The following is a 21,162-nucleotide window of genomic DNA, read 5'->3' as shown; positions in this document are numbered from 1 at the left end:
TGGACATTTACGCGGCTGAGATTACACTCGCGTGCCCGTTGCCGTGTGCGTTTTTAACGGCGGGTTTTATGTCGGCGGCGAGCTTTTCTCTTTCGGAAAAGCGTTTGACGCTAAAACTCTTCTTTGAAGCGTAAACGGTCTCCTGGACCTCTGCGCTCTTGCGTTTTACACAGCGGCCCTGCTCGTCGCCGTAGAGGGGCAGCCGGTGCAGCTTCACGGCCCTGCGCTTTGGAGTAGAAATGATAAGAGGCGGAGTGCCGGCTTCCCGCTGGAACCGGCTCCCAGTTTTAGTTTCAGGAGGCAGAGGACCTTCCCCACTTGTGACGATCAGGCTGAAAACTTTCCCGTACAGCCTCAGTCGACCCCGAGCCGTCCCTCAGTCGACCCGGGCCGCTGCATGTCTTTAACGTGGTTTATTATTCCTTCATTTGTCTGCTGCGTGTCCTGTGATTTGAAGGTGTTTTGGGACCACGCTGCACGTTTCAAACTGATTTACATTGAGGCGAATTGTCACGTTAACGGGACGAGTTCACGGTTGAGTTTGTTTTCTTAAAGGTCGGAGACATTTTGGACGGATTGTTTTGGAGCTTATGACCGAAGGCCCTGCTTCCTGTTCTCCTCCCGCACATTTAAACTGACTGTTCACTGACAAATGAGACGTCGGACAACGTGTAAAGGCCAGGTGTCACGGCACCGCAGTCCCGCTCGTGGTTTCAACCTGCATCTTTGAGTCAATAATTAAGGGCCCCTGATTTCCTCTGTCTGCTCGTGGCTGCAGGCAGAAGAACCAGGCCTCGGTCACGTCAGCTCCGTGACATCGAAGCGACCGTGACACCGCGCCGGGCCGCCGATGACCGATGCCTTTTTGTCTTCCGCAGTCGGGACGGATCGCGCGGCCGGCGGGCGACTGTAATCGGACCGACAGGTGCCGCGTATGCGGAAACCGGAAGACGACGGGGCGGACCGCTCGGATCACGTGACCCGCACCTCGCAGGCCTCCTCGGAGAACAGCGAGCGCGTGAAGAGTTTCACCGTGACGCCACGTGACATTTAGGAGGCAGAACGGCGACCTCGAGACGATCTGTGATCCACACAGGACACAGCGGGTTTGACATTTCAGAGGTCGCCGCCTCATTTAGGGAAAATATTTTTAAAAAAAAGACATTTAAGTTAAATTATTAATGACGTGACTGATTCCGATGTTTTAAATATCCTCTCCGCGTGCGATTAGTGCAGCTTCCTGTCGCTCTCCACCTCCACGGATAGAAAGTGTCGGAGTCAATTTGCTCCAAAAACAACAACTTTTAATATTTTGTGCCGTAAAGTAATCCATCAGATTTTTAATAACGTCTTAATCACTGCGTAAATGTAACGTACAACCTGAAATTCCGTCGAGGCTCTTGTTTGGTGCGCTTCTGCTTTTGTCTGAGAGTTAGTGTCCTTCCTTTAAAGTGAAACGCGTTGGTAAAAGAAAACAAAGAACCGATTTAGTTTGGATGTTAGAAAACGTATTACGCTGCGAGTGTTTGAGAAGTTTTCGTTTGTTCTTTAAAAAAAAAATAGAAAAGGAAAAAAAAGAAAACGGCCGCGTTACAAAGTCTAAAAGTGACCGGCTCAGTTTTGTGTCACTGACATGACAAGTCGCCTCTGATGTCAAATTCAAACGTCCCTCCGTCATTGAAATTGTCTTCTCGGTCTGTAAAGTCTTCACATCCAGCAGACGTCTTTTGTTCAGTTCATGACGCTCGGTTTGTTTGAGACGCTGTCGGGCTTTGAATTTCTCAGCTTTGTTATCTGTATTTAAACGTTTGTAATAAAGAATGATAGGGAATCTAAATGTACCATAAATGCGTCGCGAGTTACCGCAAATAATACATTCTGCGTTGAGGGGAATATCGAAGGGATGGAGCCGATGTTTGTCTGTTAGAGACAGACAGTAGATACGACTGCACGTTTATCTTGTGATCTTTATGTGTCGTACATATGCATACGAAAGCAGTAGATTGTGTGGGCACGTTGCAATTCATAGCAGCGGCCGCCGCCGCCGCAAAGTGCGCCGTTTGAAGCGCGTGTTTGTATTTTGCTCGGCAAACTTCAGAGGAACTTTGTAGAGCTTTTTGTCATCTGTGGCCCAATTAGCAAACAAATTTCCCAGAGAACAGCAAAAGCGAACGAGCACATATTGTTGTAGGTGGATCGTGAGCTGGAAATAAAGGAGAAGCCCCCCTCGATGCTGCGCCCTCACACCCCGACCGTTTCAAAGAGCAGCGGCTCGTTTTGTGCCGTCGAATCCCCTCGTCGTTTTATTAGCCGGGCGTCCTCGACGGGCGCCACCGAATCCCAAATCTTTGCCGCGGCTTCTCGTCTCGAACGCATCTAAGCCGGCGAAGCTCGCGACGGCCCTTCTTCTCCCCCAAACAGAGCAACGGGCCCGGGGCCGGAGAGCGAGACGCGGCTCGGCCGGAGCCCGGGGGAGGCTGGATCCGGTCCCATTTGTTAGAGCTCTCTTTCGTCACTTCTCGTCGACGGGGAGGTGGTGGTGGGGGGGGGGGGGGCCTCTAATGTGCTCGCGTCGTCCTCTTCCCCGCATGAGTGTTTTCTGTTTGGCTGCTGTCACTGAAAACAGACACATAAGTACTCGCTCTGTGCCTTCACACACACACACACACACACACACACACACACACACACACACACACACACACACACACACACACACTCTCTCTCTGTCTGTGAAACACGCTCGGCGGACGCAGCGCTGTGCTCTCCGGGGCTGAGATTTTCCCCTCTCTGTCTTTATCTGCTGGTAAATGTTGACAGACCGCTGAACCCTGATGTCGGTCCGTGACAGGCTGAGCTGTTTGCGGCAGAAAGAACAGAAACAAAAGGGCCTCCGGTGCGGCGGTTAGCCATCGCGGCGGCTCGGCTCGGCTCGGCTCGCGGCGAAAGGACCTCTCGCGCCGCCGTCCCGGCTCCGCCGCGGAGGCGAGCGCTCGGCTGCTCCCGGGTCGGCCCGCTCCGAGACCATTAGGGAAATGGCTGAAGGGTTCTCGCGTTTCAAAGCCGGCCGCGCCGTTCAAATTAATGAGGGGATTGTCAGCATATCAGAGTTGACGGGTGTGACGAGCGAGGCCCCGGTACGGATCCGGAAAACAAGAACGCTCGGGACAAAGCCGACTCCAGCGGAAACACGGAGGGACTCTTTGGCCTAGTTTGCGCTGCAGTTGTAAACTTCTGGTTTTCTTTTGTGGTGTTTTGACCTCCTGTCTGTCCCTCGGACGGACATGAAGACGCTTTGTTTAGGTCAGGAGAGATCGTTGGTTCAAACAATCACAGTTTCGGGTCAAAACAGAACATTTAGAGAATGAAGGGGCGTTTCATAGCTTCTCCTCTTTTAGTAGTTGTCGTAGCCCTCGGCTTTCACGCGAACGGACCGGCGTCGGAGCGGGTAGGTACGAAACTGTCCGGCGCGTACGGACCGGGAAAAAAAAACCCCGTCTTCGGCGGCCCAGTTTTCAAAGCGAAAGGAACTGCGGGGAAGACGGTCCTTCCTTTTTGGGAGGTGCGGAGCCGAAGCGGCGGAGCAGCTCTGGTCTGGCAGCTTCCAGATGAGCAACACGTCCGTGCACCCCGAGACTCAGCGGGACAAAGTGCACGCAGACACATCAAACCAGATCCGACGTGACAAAAGCGCCTCTCTCTTTTTATTTTTTTCCAGCCCACCAGCTGCAGCTCGGTCTGCTGCTGCAAGTGTCACAGGCGCTCACCTCTGCTCGTTTGATACGCTTCCCCCGCATCGTTTTTTTCCCACCTCTCTCCGCTTCCTGCGGGAGCCGCGTTTCCCCCGGCGAGCCGGAGCGGGGTCACATCTGAGCGAGCCGCCAAACGCGACGGTCCGTGAAGACACAGAGGTGGGGACGGACAATGAGGCGCAGCGCCGGCGGGGTCCCGACCCGCCGGGGCGCCGAGCTTTGACGGTGACAGCGTCTTCCGGCGCGGATGTCGCCCTGACAGGTCGGGAGGAACAATGGAGGCCGGGAGCGCAGGATGTAACTGAGCAAATTAAACCGCAGTCACGCGGGCTTCTTTGAATGGAAATGGAAACGCGTCGCGCACCTCCGTATCGAGGCGCCGAGCTGCCGGTGTTTCTCCGAAGGAGGAATTAAACGTGTCCTCGGTGTCCTTTCCCGCCCGCGTGCCGCTGAACAAACGCCGCCCGCTGGCTTTGTGTCGGGCCCGGTGAGCGTGGAGGTGTTGAAGTCAGACAACGGGTTCAGGAGAGCTTCCCGGTTTCTGTCAGTAAAGATGAAAACGATGATTTGAAATCTGTAAATGGAGGAAACGTGCTGCGCCCGCCCGCCGAAACCCTTCCGATCTTTCCCGTCTGCTTTCTCGCGCGAAGGAAAGGACACACGCGATGTAGTCAATAGACAGGAAAGGCCTGTGACATTCATCTCTGACGTTTGAAATCATGTGTTTTTATGCATAAATAAATTTAATTAAAAAAAAAAAAAAATGCCCATTAAAGCAGACGCATCCAAAATATTCAGGAGTTCAAAATCATCAGCTGCCAATGGAGGATAGTAATCAATGTATTTTTCACCTGCTGTAGGAAAAAGCTCCCGTTAATCGGGTGTCAGAGAGCACGAGAGGAACCGTCCTCCCAGTCGGAGGCGGCTGATTAGAGACAGTTGAACGCGGAGTTAAATGTACGGCAACGATCCCTCGCCCCGCTCCATCTGAACTCGGCTCTCGCGCAGGTCAGTGGACAGTTTTCACAGCGATGATTAAACCAGAGCTGAGCTCATCGTTTCTCCTCCACATCCTGCAGGAAGCTGTTTTCTGTCCACTTGTTTTCTCTCTCTCTCTCCCCCTCCCCCTCCCTCCCCCTCCCTCCTTTCTCCTTCCATCTCGGGGAATTCACTTCACTTTAATTGTTTGACAGTCTTTTCCTGCCTTTACGCCACACGGCCACAGAAGGTGCAGAAGATTTTTTTTTTTTTTCCTCCTTTTTTGAGGCATTAATAACATTCCGCTCGACTGATTCCCCGGGGCACAACCTCATTATGGCTTATAGGCAGAAAAAATAAACTGTCTGTACCGCCTGGCAGCTTTTTCCCCTCCTTTTCTCTGAGAACTGAGGAGTCGGTGTAAAGTGGCTGCTTGTAAAACAGTCTCCTCGTTGCTAACTAAAACACATGTCTGGGGTGTTATCTGTTTCCGTGGCAGCTGCTGTTGACGGCAGCCTGCACTGGGTGGCAGCACTGTGGGCGACTCACAGAGGAGACGGACTCCGAGCGGAGGACAGGCACGGGTTTATAGACGAGGTCTTCACAAATCCTCTTTTTATTGTAATGATTATATCAAAAAAAAAAATAATAATAACCATAATAACTGGATCAATTACAGCTGCGGTGAACGATTGACTGATGCGCAGCACCGATCGGATCGAATGATAAAGCCTTATTTACCTTCACGTGCAGAAATGATTCACAGGGATGATTGAAACTCGTAACAGAAACGTGAAGATCTACTTCCTAGATATGCACTGCAGCTTTCTGTCTTCATCTCCGGTGGTTAATGTTGATCCCTGTGGGCTCATAGAGACGTGATCCTGACTTTTTCCCTGAATGAAAGAGATGCGAAAGATGAATACATAGATTATGTTTTATCTGGATGCAGCGGAAGTGGATATGCGGCACAAATAAATGACAAATAAAAGGGACAGTTTTCATCTCGGAATGTGTGAAAATCACCTGAAATTCAATAAGAAGCGACAACATTAAATAAACCTGCAGAATAGCTTTCGGTTGTGATCTTAAAAATGCATTTAAATAGCATTTTGTGTGCAGATATTTGAACATGAAAAACATGCAGGGAGGATGCTTCTTAAATACGAGCTGTTAGAAGCAAAAACCATATAACACCGTAAACATCAACAATATTATAATGATGTTCTGTCATCGTTCCTGCCGCATCCTAAAAACCTCTGAACTTTGTAGAATTGAAGGACAAAGTCGTATTTTACTAAGGTTCGTTAAACGCGTTTGGTATCTGCGTTGAAGAGGTGAAACCAAACGGTGCGAGCACACAGTCGGTCCGAAAACAAACACGGCCCTCAAAGTACAAAGCGAGAGGAGTCAAATGAAGATTTTAAAACGCATCTAATCATCTGAGGGCAGAGGAGGCGCTTCATCTCGTATTCAAACTGGAAGACGGCCAGTCGTCGGCTGCCGGACGCGCAGCGGTCCGAGGTCAGGAGTCTCGGCGGCGGGTCGAGTCGGAGAGCTCGTCCTCGTTTTGACGCTCCCTCGTGAAATGTGCCGCTCGAACACCGGAGAGGCCGACGCGCGGCGGCTTTGAATTTCACAGTGAAATATTTCAACCCCTCACGCGCCTCCCCTCTGACTCCCAAACGAAGACGTTGTTCGTTTAAAGTTGTATTTTAATGCAGCGATCCTCCGCCGTGACCTCGTGGAATAACGCGGAGTTGTTATTATTACATTATTCTGACGGCGAGGACGCGCGGAGACTTTTCCGATCGGTTCGGTCCGTTTCAGTAAAACATCTCGTTGCAAAACTTTTCCTCGAGCGATTCGAACGGCCGGTCGTCGACACAACACGACGCGACAGCTGCGGAGCGACGCTCCCTCCTCCTCCTCCTCCCGCTCCCGAACGCGCGCTCCGATTGAACGTTCGACGTGAAGCAGATTTAACGTCTTTGTTGTCCCGCGTCGTCGTACCCGTCGCCATTTTAGCGCCGCGTCTCCCTCTCCGAGACAAACTCCCGTTTCTAAAAGCTCCTCCCGCTCTCGATTTATATTCATTCGGTTAAATTAAGGGCCGGGTTTGTCGGGAGACGAGTCGAGCGTCGATACGACTTCAATCAGCCGGCATGAATTTCAGGGAGCATCCGGGCAAGGTCTGCATCAAATCCCACTAATGTGCCTCCCAAATTGCAGTTATTGAGTGAAGGCTTGTAATTAAAGGCAGGTTCACATCGATGAATATGGGTTATTTAGCTCAAAGGATAATTTCTGGCGATGCTTTACATAATCCTTAAAATATACAAGGAAGCCCTGCTCCCCAGGAAAAAACATAAATTAATGGGAAAGCTAATGGACATGTTGATGGCATTTCGGTAAACCTAATAAGAATTGATTCGCGGTTGTGAGAACATTTTCATTCCTCAAACCTCCCCCGTGCTTTACATGTGTAATGAACCTGCCTGAGCATTGATCAAAAACAAAAATCGGAGGAGTAAATCTTCTTAAAAAGCCCGTCACCCTCCCCTCCCCCCCTCGTCTGCCCGGGCTTTGTCCTGGCAGCAGGCCGGCCAGCACTTACCGAGGCGCTATATGTCTCTTAAATGACTAAATTGCCTGGCGGCCCCCGTGCCTTTCTCCACCGGCGATGGTTCGCGGGCATTAGTCGAAAGTTTTTCCCGCAAATATTTAATCCTCGCCGTGACTGACAATGTTGTCAGACCTCCGGACGGGTTTTACGCCGTTATTACAAGCGCCGCTCCGTCCGTGGCACTTTGGATTATTCAAGATTATGTTGTAATCCCTTTAATCCTCATTGCATTAAGATTTCAGTCAAAATACCGCAACAGTAAAGTAGCACTCAGAAGCAACGAGGTCTTAAGCAGGCGTCACGACCGGGTCTCGGTTTCCTCCCCGCTCCTCTTTATTTGTCCCGCGCTCTTCTCCGCGTTGTCAATAAGCTGAGCAACAGATATTTGCTTTTGACAAACCGCAACGAGTTATTCGAGGCCGCGGAAGCCGTCTCCAATCACCGCGGAGGAAAAACACATATTTACCAGCTCGCGGCGGCGAGGTGAGGCGAGGCAAACCGAGGGCGGGCCGCGTTCGCCAGCACGCCGAGCATCCGAGTTTCCTCCGGCCTGAACTTTTCCCATGAAACGTTTGTCTCCGGCGGCGCGTCCCGCGGTTCCCGTTCAACCGTTTCTCCCCCGACCGACGTTCTCCCGCCGCTCCGTGCAGCCCTTATCTCGCCGGAGAGCCTCCGGCGGACCGTCCGTCTGATTACAGAGAGACGTTCGGTGGCGACGAGCAGACGTGTCGGGACGCGTGCGTTTGAGATGATTGTGGATCTTCACGGTTTGAGGCGCGTCACGCGATGAAGAGCATCGTGTGCCTGAACTGGCTCGCCGGGTATCGCTCTATTTTAGGCCCGATAATAGTAAATAATAATAAATAATCCACTTTATTTGCTGTGGAAAACGATGAGGTGGAATTATTAGAAGTTATTCTCACGATGACGCGGAATGATCGCTGTCAGGTTTATCAGAAAATGAGGGAAAAGCTTTTAAAGCAAGCCGTCTAACATCACCTCCAGTTATATAACAAACTGTTTTTAAGATCAAAAATGAACTTTGACGCTCAAGTTTTTCCCTTTTCTGCACAGGAAGTGCTTGTTGCTCAAATTGTTTTAATATTGAAATAAATTTGAATTAAGGTTGAACTTCACTGAACGCGTACAATATTACACCGCGGAAGTCAGTTTCGGTGGCACCAAACGGACTCGCACGGCAATTTATTTATTCCGCTTTAAAAAAAAAAAAAACTAAAAAAAAAAAACTGTTTTCATGAAAAAGTAAAAGTAGAGTTTGGAAATCTTGTAAATTGTAAGTTAAACTTTGATGATGTTTGACTGCAAGAAAAGATGTAAGGAAATCTGAGGGTTAAAGTCAATAAATGTATGAAGTGCCAACGTGAAGGAAATTAAATCTGGTTAAATATAAGATATAGAAATTTCAAAGTAGAGCTACTCTTTCTTTCCTGACCAGTATTGATCAGTATTGGATGAGAGCTTTCAGTTCCGACTTAATGATTATTTATTAAAAGTCCGGCGAACAGTTAGCCGCGCTCGGCGTGAGGTCACGTTCCCGCTGCAGCTGACCGGCCGTTTCCTAATCTGCTCCGTTCTTCCTGTTTTTATCGGCGCCGACATGTTTTCACCGGCGCTCCGAGGCACGGGAGGAAAGATTTTGAACAGCATCATCCTTAATGCGATCACTGCCGCTCCGCTGGTCCTCCCCGACCACAAAGAGAGAACCCGCTCTGCCTCCTCCGGCTCTTTTCTTCCTTTTCGCCTGATGCGGAAGACGCCGGGCGATTTCCGTCGCTTTGTTCCGGGGGTAGAAACGTTCGGAGGCGAAAGGAGAAGCCGGGTGCTTCAAACCCCGTAAGATCTCCAACGCGCCTCAGAGTCCGGTCCGACTTCAAACCGGCAGCGAGTCGTCGGGAGGAGACGAGCGGGACGATCCCGAGCGGATCTGGTCGTCGGCGCTACGGGGCGGCCGCGTCTCCGCCCCGCGCGTCCACGCCGGCGCGTTCGGTATCGACTCGATACCGGGCGGAGGTCAGCGGGAGGGTCGGCCGCCCGCGGGGCGGCAGGCAGAACGGAAATAGAAACGACTTTTCTCCCGCAAAATTTCAATTCAGTTTTATTCACGAAACGTAAAATCGCAACACAATTCGTCTCCGGTTACTGGACGTAGCGAAGCTTTCGATATCGTAGAGGAGGAGAGACCTCTGACGGAACCAGGCTGGGTGGGTGGGACGGGACGAGACGAGACGAGAACAGCATCGAGAGACAATCGGCAGCAAATACCGGGCAGGTTGATGAGGCCAAGAGATACCCGCAGAGAGGGGCGAGAACAGACCGAGAGAGAGAGAGAGAGAGAGACGTTCGGGGATGTTGGTCAATGCGCAACTTTTAACGAGTCCGGGTCCTCCATCCGTCCTCCATCCGTCCTCCATCCGTCTCGGCCGAGTCACTGCACGAATTTAAGATTTGATAATCGTCTGGTTTCGCTCCGTGGCCGATTATAAAAGTAGTTTTCTGTCGCTTTAAATGTCAGTCACAGTTTGATGTCAATGTTTCTTCACAACAGGGATTAAAACACAGGCTGCACGGGATCGGTTGCAAAATGCAGTCGACAGGAGAAAGACAGAGAAACCGGCGAGTTTGATCCACATTTAGGGGCGTCAGATCTTTACTTCATTTTGACCTCTCTGTCCTTGAAAAAGACAGTTTTGGGACATCGGGTGTTGCCTTCTTTCTCGGTTTCTAAATCTGCGTTTTCTCCGTTCGAAGTAAAGACGTCTGCCTTGAAACGGCACACGTACGGTGTAACGGCATGTAAAATGTATAGCGGAGCAGCAGCAGCAGCGATGTACCGCGGGGGGCCGAGGGATCGGAGCCACCCACACTGAGAGAACTCTGAGACTCTTCTGTAGATGCCCGAAAGTTTGCTTCACTACCTCTTTTCTCTTGTGGCCTTTTGACTTTGCAAAACAGACCGAACGTCAAGAGTGGACTCCGTGGCAGGATGTCTGACTGTGTGTGTGGGGGAGGTGGGGGGTGAAAGTAGGTTACAGTTTGCTTTTAGGACATGTAGCTAACCCCCTGACCCCTGGCTTGAATCCTGCTCCCAGACCCCTTGAGCAGCAACAAACACACACTTCTCCCTGCCGGCCCGCGGGACTCGGTTGCCGGTGTCAGAGTGCACGGGCAGCCCGCAGAAGCTTTCACATAGCGGCAACACTCAAACGGCCGCCCGGCCGTCCCTCCTCCTCCTCCTCCTCCCCGAACGCCGCCCTACAGATGTGTTTTTCCGCGGCTTGTCCCCAAACTCTGTCCTCGTAACGGCCGTCATCGTCGTTGTCGCCTCGGTCACGTCGCAGCGAGCGAGCGAGCGAGCGGCCGCCGCGCGCCGGCTCGGACGGTTGAGTCAGAGCTGCGGCGAAGCCTCTGACGGTTTGCCTTTGGACGACCCGGATCATGTTGACAAAAACAACAGCGGCGGTTGCACCTCAGAGACACAGAAGTTACCCTGAAAAACGTCCCCGTGATTTGGCTCGGGGGTCAGACTGACATGAAGACGATGATCGAGTGTGTTTGTCCCCCGCGCGTCCAACCGCACACAGTCCAGCTTCGTGTTGAACTCCATTTATCCTCCATTTTGTAAAGCATCAGTCCGACTGATTCGGTGCTGATGAACCAAACTATTTATTGACGTGCAGGAAAACTTCGGTTCTTCTTCTCGCTGCATTTGAAGCGTGAATATGTTTTGTATTTATTTGTGTTAGTATTATAGTTTTGTGTCACTTAACTGTGGAGGTGTGTTTTGTCCCATTTTTGTGGTAATGCTGCGTTCATGAGCAACTGGAAAGTTTGATGTTGACCTTTTGATTTAATTAGAGATACAGGTTGATATTTATTGACTGGTTTATATAAAATATGTTTTTTATGGCGTTCATTGAAGTGTGTCAGGAGCAGTTGTGTAGGAAAGACGTATTATTTGTCGGGAGACGGAGCAGTAACGCCGCGGCGTCGAGGAGGTTTTTCTCTGAAGGTGAGAGCTCGAGCTTCGTCTGCAGTCGTGACTTCTTTTTTTTTTTTCTTTTTTTTTTTATCCCCGGCGATTTCAAGGGAACGCTTGCGTAAAAGGGGCGAGACGTTCCCGCCAGCGCACTTGTGTTTCTTTTCCAGTTTATACGAGGCGCAGCACACACACGCCATAACACAGAAATATTTTGTCAACAGGCATATACAAAGCGCTCCGCGGGCCGCAGGAGAGCCCCGAGAGTGTGTCCAATGTTTTTAAGAGGTCGGTTCTGTGTTAAAAACAATGGGCAGTTAAAAAAACCAAAGAAGTCTCCCCTCGCCCGGAGGAGAGCAGCCACTTTCACCGAGTGTTTACACATGCTCAGCTGGATCCGTCGGACCCCACCTCGCCGCCGACCTGCGCCGCCGTACAAATAAACAGGAAGGCCGCAGGCGCTTGGACGGGGGCCACGCTCATAATTCACCAAAAGCAGCGTATTTTACAGACACTTTGGTGCGGCTCCAGCGAAAGGAATAAACTGTTAATCCATAAAAGGGCGCGCTGGTTATGCGATACAGCACTTAGGTGCCATCTGAAGGCTCCGCGTCCTTTAAGCAGCCGGCAGATCTGGATGGAAGTTTAAAGAGGACTGTCAACAATAGAGATCGTATAACACGGCTGTTTGTCAGAAGCGTATTTATACGAAAGTTGTGAGAGGGGGAAAAAAAGAAACGGACCTTTTATAGCAGAAAGTACCGGAATGTAAAAATGTCCAAAACAGCTGCGGCTCAATGAAGTTCGCTCCGCAGAAAGAATATTCCCATCAAGCGCCGACCGGCGTGTTGAAACGTGACACCTTGACGATTGACACGAAGTGTTTATCTCGTTAGCGAGAAACAAAAGCGGGAAATTGGCTCTAGAGCCGCCGTTTGCAGACGCTTCGAGCCGAGCGACTCCTTCTTGCGCTTTCTTCACCCGAGCAGCCGAACCGTGCCACAAAAGAGAAAACCGTCCAGATCTTCTGCGCTGCACTTAAACGCTCAAACGAACATGAAAAGCAATCTTCAAAAGCTATCTTTATCCCTCTGCAGTTTGAAGTGCCGAAATTAAAGTTGCATACGGATGCCATCGAGACGCGAGCCACTCGGGGAGATTAACGACAACACGAGGCACCCGCGCATTCCTAAACCGTGCGCGTCCCGCTCGTATCCCCGCCGCAGCTGACAGGCCCGACGCGTCCTCGCAGATCGGGCCGCGATAATCTCAAATTGCCTCTTTTCAAAGATCTCTAAATCCGGGCCGGGTTACGGCGCCGCCGGAAACCCTCCGAACCGAAGCGCCCGTCGCAATCGGACCGACGTCGTCCGAACAAAGTCGAGGCCTCGCGGTCCGTCCGTCGCAGTTGTAGATCATCCGTTGACGTTCCGTAGATTAGGAAGAAGCTAATCGATCCGCGTAAGAGTTTTACAAGTTCAAATTCACGTAGGGAAGAGGTTTTAAAGTTGTAACTGGTGTCATGAAATTGGTACGATTCGTTACGGCTTTCTACAACATTTCAGTCAGTCCAAAAGAAAGGCGTCGGGACTCGAGGAGCTCCGAGGCTTTTTACGCACGACGTCGTAAAGTTGGAAAAGAGTCGGAGCAGAAAGTAACCGCGAAGGATACGAGTCTTCGTCGTCCTCGTCGACTCCCGACCGGCGATGACGAGCGTCCCGACGGGAGTCCGCAGCCGAAGGTGCGCGCCGGGAGATATATCGGGAAATATTTCACAAGGAGGGAGTCTTACAAAACGCACCTCTTCTGCAATCCAAACAGGATTTTCATCTAAACTGTGTACACAGCCACAACAGTTCAGCTGCAGCGGCTCAGGTCTGAGCTCACTAATATGGCAGGCAGCATCGATATCACTCAAAGAGCCCAAAGTAAATACAAGCCGGCGACTCGTCCGAGGTAACAATCGAGGTTGTGTACGGTACGACGGAACGCCACAAAACCCCATCGAACGCTACTTCAAATATTTAGATTTCTTTTCGGTATAAATATAACAAGAGAGTTTCGCAGCCGTGGCATTGTTTGGAGGGCCGAGGAAGCCGCGCGTTATAAATGAGGCTCGGTGACAGGTGGCCGCGCAGAAGCGAAGAGCGTCGGGGCCGGAGGTAAACAGAGCGCCGGAACAAAGCGGCCTCGGTGCGTTCGGAGGCGGCGCCGCCGTCGCGAGTTTTATTACCTCGGTGGGGCCGCGGAGGAGAAGTCCCCCGCGCGGCGGGAGCGGCTCTCGAAACGCGACGCCGACGCGTCGTTTTAACTTTGGCTCCGATGCGCGTGGTTACGACGCCCGACCTCCCGTCCCCGTCCCCGTGACGAGCCGGAGCCGAGAAAGCTAAAAGCGCCGGCGTCCGTTCGGCCGACCGACCTCCCTCCGGAGCGGGGATCAACGGGAGGAGCGGAGGTCGATAATTGCTCGGCGCGAGGACGGAGCCTTTTCTTTCCGAGGTCGGGGCCGCGTCACATCAGAGGCCAGACTTTGAAAACACGCGCACTTAAAGCTCGGAGATGGTAAACACGTCCAGATTGGCTTTAGGAGGAGACGAGCGAGGTATCAAAGCCAGTTAATTTTGCCAGTTAGGAGAATCTGTCAGCGCTTAGAAAGCCTTAAGGGGGAGGACGCTGTCGACTTAAATACGACGTGACGCGTCCACGAGCCACGACCGACCATCTCCATCTCTGAGGATCGCACGCGCGCTGGACAAATTGTCTTTTTGTGGCTCGAACAGCAGCAGAATCGCTTTAATCAGTCGTCCCCCCCCTCCCCCCCCCCCCAAAAAAAAATAAAAAAGAGATTTAACTCGCTTAAGAAAATGAGAAAAACCCTCTTTAATGCTACTCGCTGCCGCTGGAAGGAGGTTCATTAAGGTTTGATGTGACTGGATAATCACCCTTCAAAATATAAGCAGCGCTGGTAAACATGAATTACCGGGGGAGGGGGGGGAAACTCCACAGCAGGACCTCATTTGTAATGCAAAACTTTAATACTCACGACTGAAGAGGCTCGACGTGCCGAGGTGTAATGTCAGCGATCGATTGATCGGCGCTCGGGTGTCTCGCGTCAGACCCCATTGACATTCTCTCATCTTACGATGGAGGGAACTCGTTATATCTGTTTACGGACGAGAATTCCTCGCTCGTCTCCTTCTTCTTCTTCTTCTTCCCCTTTTTCTGGGAAGGAATCGTAACGGATCTACCGGCGTGTCAGCCGCGGCTCAGGCCGGTGACTGTAAGTGCAAACGGGATTGATCGGTCGCCGTGACGCACACCTCAAACACACACACACTCTGGACCGGGTTTGTTTTCAGGCGTTTGAGGGACACAGCTGATGATTTTAGGATGAACAGGACTGGCCGGTGTTTCTGTTATTTTGACTGAGGTTAAATCACAGAAACGTGAGCGAGGATTTGCTCCATTAACTCTTCAACGATGCCGCATCTTTGTTTCTGGACTCTTTTTTTGTAGTTCAGTATTATTTACAAATTGTTTATTTCTTTCAGCTGATCTCTTTAATATCTGGTGATTCCAAACCGCGGCGTTGTTGACCTGCAGTTTGTCACGCCTCGAAAACACTCTCTTCATATGTATTTTCTCAAAACAAACTCCCAAACACCCGCAGCGAGCGTGCGTGTGTTGTTAGGTGACCATCCCCTCCTCCCCCCTGACAAAAATATAAACAGAGAGGTTTTACCCACACACACACACACACACACACACACACCCCGCCCCACCCGGTCCATCGCTCTCAGCGGGGTTATTGATTGTGACGTGCTGGCGGCGCACCTTCCCAGTCGCCTGTCAGACAGATGCAGGCTGGCAGGTCCGGTCGCCCGCCACACCCCCACAGCTCCCGCACGGCAGGGAGTGTGTGTGTGTGGAGAGGGTGAGGGGGTGGGGGGTGGAGGGGAGCACAGAGGGAGAGAGACAGCTGGCGGGGGCCCGGCCCTCCACGTGTCCCCTCTCTGTCCCCGCAGAAGGAGAAGGTGAAGCTCGATTCCTCTGAGCCGCTCCGGTCTGCGTTGCTGTCGTCGTGGCAACAAGGTGAGCGCGGGTCAGCCTCCGTCTGAGGCTCATCAGGTCCGTCACAATGGATCCTCTGCGCCGTATCAACCCTGAGCTGAGCTGCCCCCTCGGGGCCGCAGCGAAGCGTTTCGGTGTGTGCGCTGCGTGACTGTCGCGTTTAGTACAACAAACCCTCCCCTCCCGGACACCCAAACACCACCACCCCCCCCCCCCCCCCCCCCACCACCACCACACACACACACACACACACACAGTCAACAGACTTTCCATAAAATAACACCACCGTTTGTTTCTGACGTCGGCTTATAGATTTATATTCAGTCAGGTCCCATTAAGTGTTCCTTTGCGTTACAGAGTTGAAGCGGCTCGTTCCCCGAATCGGAAACGACCTCACTTCTCTACCGAAGACTAATTTTAGATTTCAAGATGTTCAGATCTGTTGTTGTTGTTTGAAGCTGTTAACATTTTGAAAACATTGTAAAGCTGTGGCGGAGCTTCTCGCGTCCTGTCGCGGGTGGACGATGTTGTAGTTTAAATGTGCAGCTGAAACCTTTTGAAAGCGGTCTCGTTTGTCCAAACTCAACAGTTAATTCGAAGCTCCCGTGATTGTGAACAGAAGTTAGTCGTCGGTGTGTTAAAGCTCTCGCCGCGGCGGCTGAGAGTAATAACCAGCACGTGTTGGGACCGGCCTGAAATACTAAATGGATCATAAGTAATAATCACCCCCGGGGTTGCAGACAATAACCCCCCCCCCTCTCCCTCTCTCCCCCTCCCCTCCCCTCTGGTATCTCCATTCATTCGTCTTGGAAAAAGGAAATTACTAAATCCAATACGGTTGGATAAAAATCTGGCCCGTCTGGATCGGCCGCTGCAGGATAACGCGGCCTGATAACGCCGCTCGTTTCCGGCCGCGCGCCATCCGTCATCCGGGGGTCGCCGCGCCGGTCAAGCTGTCTGCAGCTCCAACGGACGACCGCAGCGGTTCAGCCGCCCGACGCGCCGCCGAGGCCGCCGAGTCCAGTTGTTCCGAAAGTGTCCGTTCTTTGTTTTGAGCCGTTTTTTTTAAGTCGGCCGAGGATCTGAAACGGACGTGTGAGATGACAGGATCTGGTTTAGTTTGTCAACGCGTCGCTCATCGGCTCAGCCTTCGTTCCCTGCTTCGTACCGTCTGAAACCCGATGTCCTGTCGATGTGACCTCTGACCCCTGCGGGCCCCCCAGCCCCCCCCGAAGCATTCGCATCTGTTTCTCTCGTCAGCGATTGACAACCTGTGGTGCGCGCTGATTAAAGGGAGACTGGACCTCGGTCACGTTCGATAAACTGTGCGGGAGTCGAGCGACGCGTCGGGAACCACCACCGGGTGACTTTCTGGGCTTCCTCGTGTCCCGAGTTTTGTTACCGTTTGGGCCGTTTGTGCCGTGACCTCTGACAGTTTTGGTTGCGGCGTTTCCGATGAGAGTACCGGCGATGTGACGCGCGAGCCCCAACAGAGAACACGCGGCGGCGGATGTAATCCGGGTTCAGAACCGCTTCCCGCCACACGTTCCTGAAATCGCCCGCTGAATGTTTCCTTCGGGTCCGTCGGGAGGTTTCAGCTCCTGCAGTCCTTCAGCTTCTTACAGCGGCGGGAAGCTGCGCCAGGCTGCGGTGTGTATAAATAGGACACAGAAATGAATACTAATCGCCCATTACGAAGCAGATTTGCTTAACAAGTCTCCCTCCGCGGCCCGAGGGAGAACAGGATGTGTCGTCTTTTACTTAAGGTGGCGCCTGACCTCCGAACGACCCGCCGATAAAGAGGGACAAATGTCGCTGCTGTTAACGAGCCGAGGGCGGCGGAGATCGTGAGGAAGGTGTAAATAGAGGGTTATCCTGCGGTCCTCTTTGTTTTAGTCGGCGCGGTCCAACCCCCGCGCGGTTTGTCCGGAGAGGCCGCCCCGGTCGGCCGCCGGGGCTCCGTGATGCGCCCGTCTGGATTCCATCCACGTCCCCGACGCAGCGTTTCAACAGACACTTCATGTCATACTTGTTTACGGCTCTCTCTGGAGATCTCAAGTTCAAAATGCATTTTTAATTCAAAATTAAGCCAGAGAAGAAGAAAGAGGAGGAGGAGGGGGGAGGAAGAGGAGGAGCGGGTGGGGGGGTATTACATGTTCACTTTGCTACAGTTTGACAAACATGACCTCCCCTCGCCGGGGCGGAGGGATTATGTGGAACAAAAGTTGGCCCACTCGCCGTACCAGGGCTTAAGGCTACTGGGGCGACAGATTAGAATATCTTTCACCCTCTGGAGGAGATAAGAGAGACACAACCATCAGGAAACATAATGAACTCCTGATCTCCCTGCACCGGAGAGCACGTGTGGAGTTGAGATTCATAAATCTTCAAAACAGTAATGCAGATTTGTGCACTAATGCTTAAAACATGATGTGGGTTATCAAAGGTTGGAGAGCCTCCCCGCTCATTGTCTTTTTCCTTTCCGAGGAGTCCGCTCTCGGCTCAAACACGGTCCGTCGCCGCGTTTCTTATTATCCCGGATAATTGCAAACATGTCAGACGTGTCCCGGCGCGACGTCCTCCGACGCCGGCGTGTCGGCAGGCCGCGCGGCCGCGGTGACACGGCGATACATCTCGGCCTCTCCCGCTCTCAATTAGCTCCCGGCGCTCCAGGTTAATGGAACTTTTGATTGGGGGAAACTCCGGTTTCCCGGACGCCCGGTTTCCTCGTAGACGGGACGCGCGGGGGGGTCGACCTCGTCCTTATCTGCCGCCTAAACGTACCCGAGTACACGGCTTTCATCCGGCTGTTTCTCCACGAGAGCGAGCGACGTCGAACCGAACGAACCTGCTGCCGCTTCACTCGATGACCGAAGAGCAGTTGTGACCTCGACAGCGGGTATTATAATATATTATAATACGTAATGGCATATATCGTACAATATGTAATACGAGCTTCGGTAACGACACGACTCCTTTCATCACGTCGCTCTTTACGTGTACATAACGACGAGGGGAACCAAATATTTGTCGTACCTTACTGTAAATACAAGTATTGACACACGAAGTGGTTTTATTTATTGTAATCGGCCGGTTTGTTGTCGCGTGGTTTGTCGGAGGACATTTTGCACCTCGGTCGTCTCCCGCAGCAGAGGTTTAAATCCAGCTGAAATGCAACAACAGAACCTTAATATTTGGTCTGATGTAGGAAACGGCGTTGAAGCTGCAACTCGGAGTCCGCGTGTCAACGTGTCCATCTTTTAACACGCCTCATTTCACATGTCAAATGTTGAGCTTGAAGGTTTTTAACACGACAAAGAGCAACGAGAGCGGTGAGTCTTTATTGAACTTTAGATCAACTTGAGTCGCGTTTTTAACGTTGCATTTGAATCCACGACACAAATGGATCTAATGATCTGCTGGTGAAAAGCAATTCGAGGGTTTAGCTTTAAATCTGAGCAACAGCGACACCGACCGAGTCTATTGGTTTTTAGAAGGCAAGTTTTTGTTTGTGTTGAGGAGTTCTGGCTGCGACGGTGCCGCGAGAAGCCCGCGTGCTTTCATGTGATTTGAGAGGACAGAAATGCATTTCGGAGATCTACGGACCTCGGTGCATTTTGGTGAACTTGTTTACTACAAAACTCCTTTAATCAGCTTCATCCGGGACACGGCTGGTTTCTGAGAGGGGAGCGACTCGGCCTCGCGCCGCTTCCTCCTCGGCGGCTGGGCAGCGAGGTCGGAGAGATTACCGGACTCTCGGTCAGCCTCGCGGTCAGCATCCCTCCGCGCAAACCTCCTCCGGCCAAACAAAACACCAGCCCGCCGGGCATCCTCCTCCTCCTCCTCCTCCTCCTCCTCCTTCTCCTCGCTCTGGAGCAAACGCATCAGTGAGTCTCACTGCAGCTTGTTTGCGGCCATGTTGGAGGCAAGGTGACAAGAGCAGCACAAGAGAAACATTCCTGTGATTTCCAAACAGAGCTTAAGGTGGAATTGTTCTCGGGAGGGTGGTGGGGGGAGTGGAGGGGGGGAGCTGCCACCTCTCCTTCTTCTTCCCCTCAGTTTACCTAACTGGCCCAAAAACAAAAAGGGGGAGACTTCACCCCACACACACACACAGACAGAGCCCTCCTGAGGAATGGCTGGCGAGCAGGGCAGAAATGCGCCTTGACAATCTCCCCTTCCCTCCGGCAGCTGGATGCCAGAAACGAGCGCAGTTTCTTCTGAGAGATCTTTTACCGAAGATGCCAGGGATTAAGAAAGAAAAGACTGCAGGACACGGCCGTGTCACCTAACATTAAACAGCCCTAAACTCTCCGGTTATGAGATACTCTGCGCAAAATAGGTCAGGCGGGGCGAAATCCCACGGCGAAAAGAGACGTTTTGATTTCTTATCTTTTTTTGCGTGCGCCTTTTCCTCGGAGCTGCGCGGCCTCCGGACGCATCGTGGTGCTCGGCGCCTTCGCACACAAAAAACAAATTATATTCACTAAAATGTAAAAAAAAAACCAAAAACATGGAAGAGTTTGAAGAAGTTGTGTGTCGTAGATGTTTTGCTACAAGGTGGAAGAAAACTTGAGCTGAACTGAGATCCGAATGTGTTTTGTGTTTATTCTGTCTGTGATGTTTGGACTGAAAATATTGTAAACGTTTACTGCGAAACTCCGAGTTGCTTCTTTGTGTCATGTCTCCACAAAATAGGGTTTTTGATTTGAAGTATTTGTAGATTCCTATTTGGTATGAAACAAAATGTAACTTTTCTGCTTCGTGACTGTGCTTTTGCTTCTGTCCTCAGGTCTGACCAGGAACAATCCAGGAAGACCCACCGAACTCTGGCCTGAAGAGAGGCGGCTCATTTAATCTGTAAGTCAAGAGTTCAGATTTCAGAGAGCGTTTGTAATCGAGTCCAAACCAAGTCCGGAGCTCTTTTACGCGAAGGTTCTTCTGATCTACGTCGATAAGTTAACTCGTACATGTTCCGCCATCACGTGAAAAAAAACATGTGGCGTCTCTGTCCGGCTAAAATCATTTTGAAACGCAGCTTTGCTCTGTCGTAGTTTGGGAAAAAGAAATACGTTTTGTTAGTTTTGAGAATTTTTAGACAAAAAAATCCAGGCAGTGCGACAAATCCAGCAGCTGAGTCGCACAGAGGTCGGCTCTGCCCCCATTTGGAAATGCCTTTCTAATGGTTTGGTTCGTAAAACACCAGATTCCTGGCCCCCGAGACGACGTCATGTTTTATTAATGCAAGGCAACAAAAAGCCGGCGTTTGCAGGCTCATATTTTGCTTGAAAAAAGTCCTTAATTTTCAGTTTGTTCGATTAAATAAGAATGTAGACAAAATGTGAAACACACCTGCTTCAGTGTGTTTCTTTGTGTTTGTTTGACTCCCCTCCGCTCCTGTCGTTCAGCCTTTCGTTGCAGTTTTTAAACGGGTCGAGTCGTTCTCCGCTCGGACGCGCGGAGCCGTCATGCATTGGACGACATGCTATACTATGACTTTTTGATCATATTTTAGACGACATGCTATAGTCTGACTTTTTGATCATATTTTGGACGACATGCTATAGTCTGACTTTTTGATCATATTTTATACGACATACTATAGTATGACTTTTTGATCATATTTTAGACGACATACTATAGTCTGACTTTTTGATCATATTTTAGACGACATGCTATAGTATGACTTTTTGATCATATTTAATACGACATGCTATAGTATGACTTTTTGATCATAT

The 21,162-nt window shown here is 51.3% G+C and overlaps 1 long non-coding RNA gene across 1 annotated transcript in view; it reads left to right on the top strand.

Annotated features, from left to right (window-relative positions):
- The window catches only part of LOC138207175 (uncharacterized), a 36,574-nt gene extending 16,290 nt beyond the window's left edge, over positions 1 to 20,284 (top strand). Inside the window, exon 4 of the long non-coding RNA XR_011179006.1 lies at positions 20,217 to 20,284. This is a non-coding gene — a long non-coding RNA (uncharacterized lncRNA). The remainder of the gene's footprint in view (positions 1 to 20,216) is intronic.
- Positions 20,285 to 21,162: the final 878 nt, after the last annotated feature.

Source organism: Embiotoca jacksoni, unplaced genomic scaffold, assembly GCF_022577435.1.
Source record: "Embiotoca jacksoni isolate LCO1_2020_lvr unplaced genomic scaffold, fEmbJac1.0.p SCAF_30, whole genome shotgun sequence".
NCBI lineage: Eukaryota > Metazoa > Chordata > Actinopteri > Embiotocidae > Embiotoca > Embiotoca jacksoni.
The sequence above is the reverse complement of the archived record's forward strand: the minus strand, read 5'-3'. Positions and strand labels throughout refer to the sequence as shown.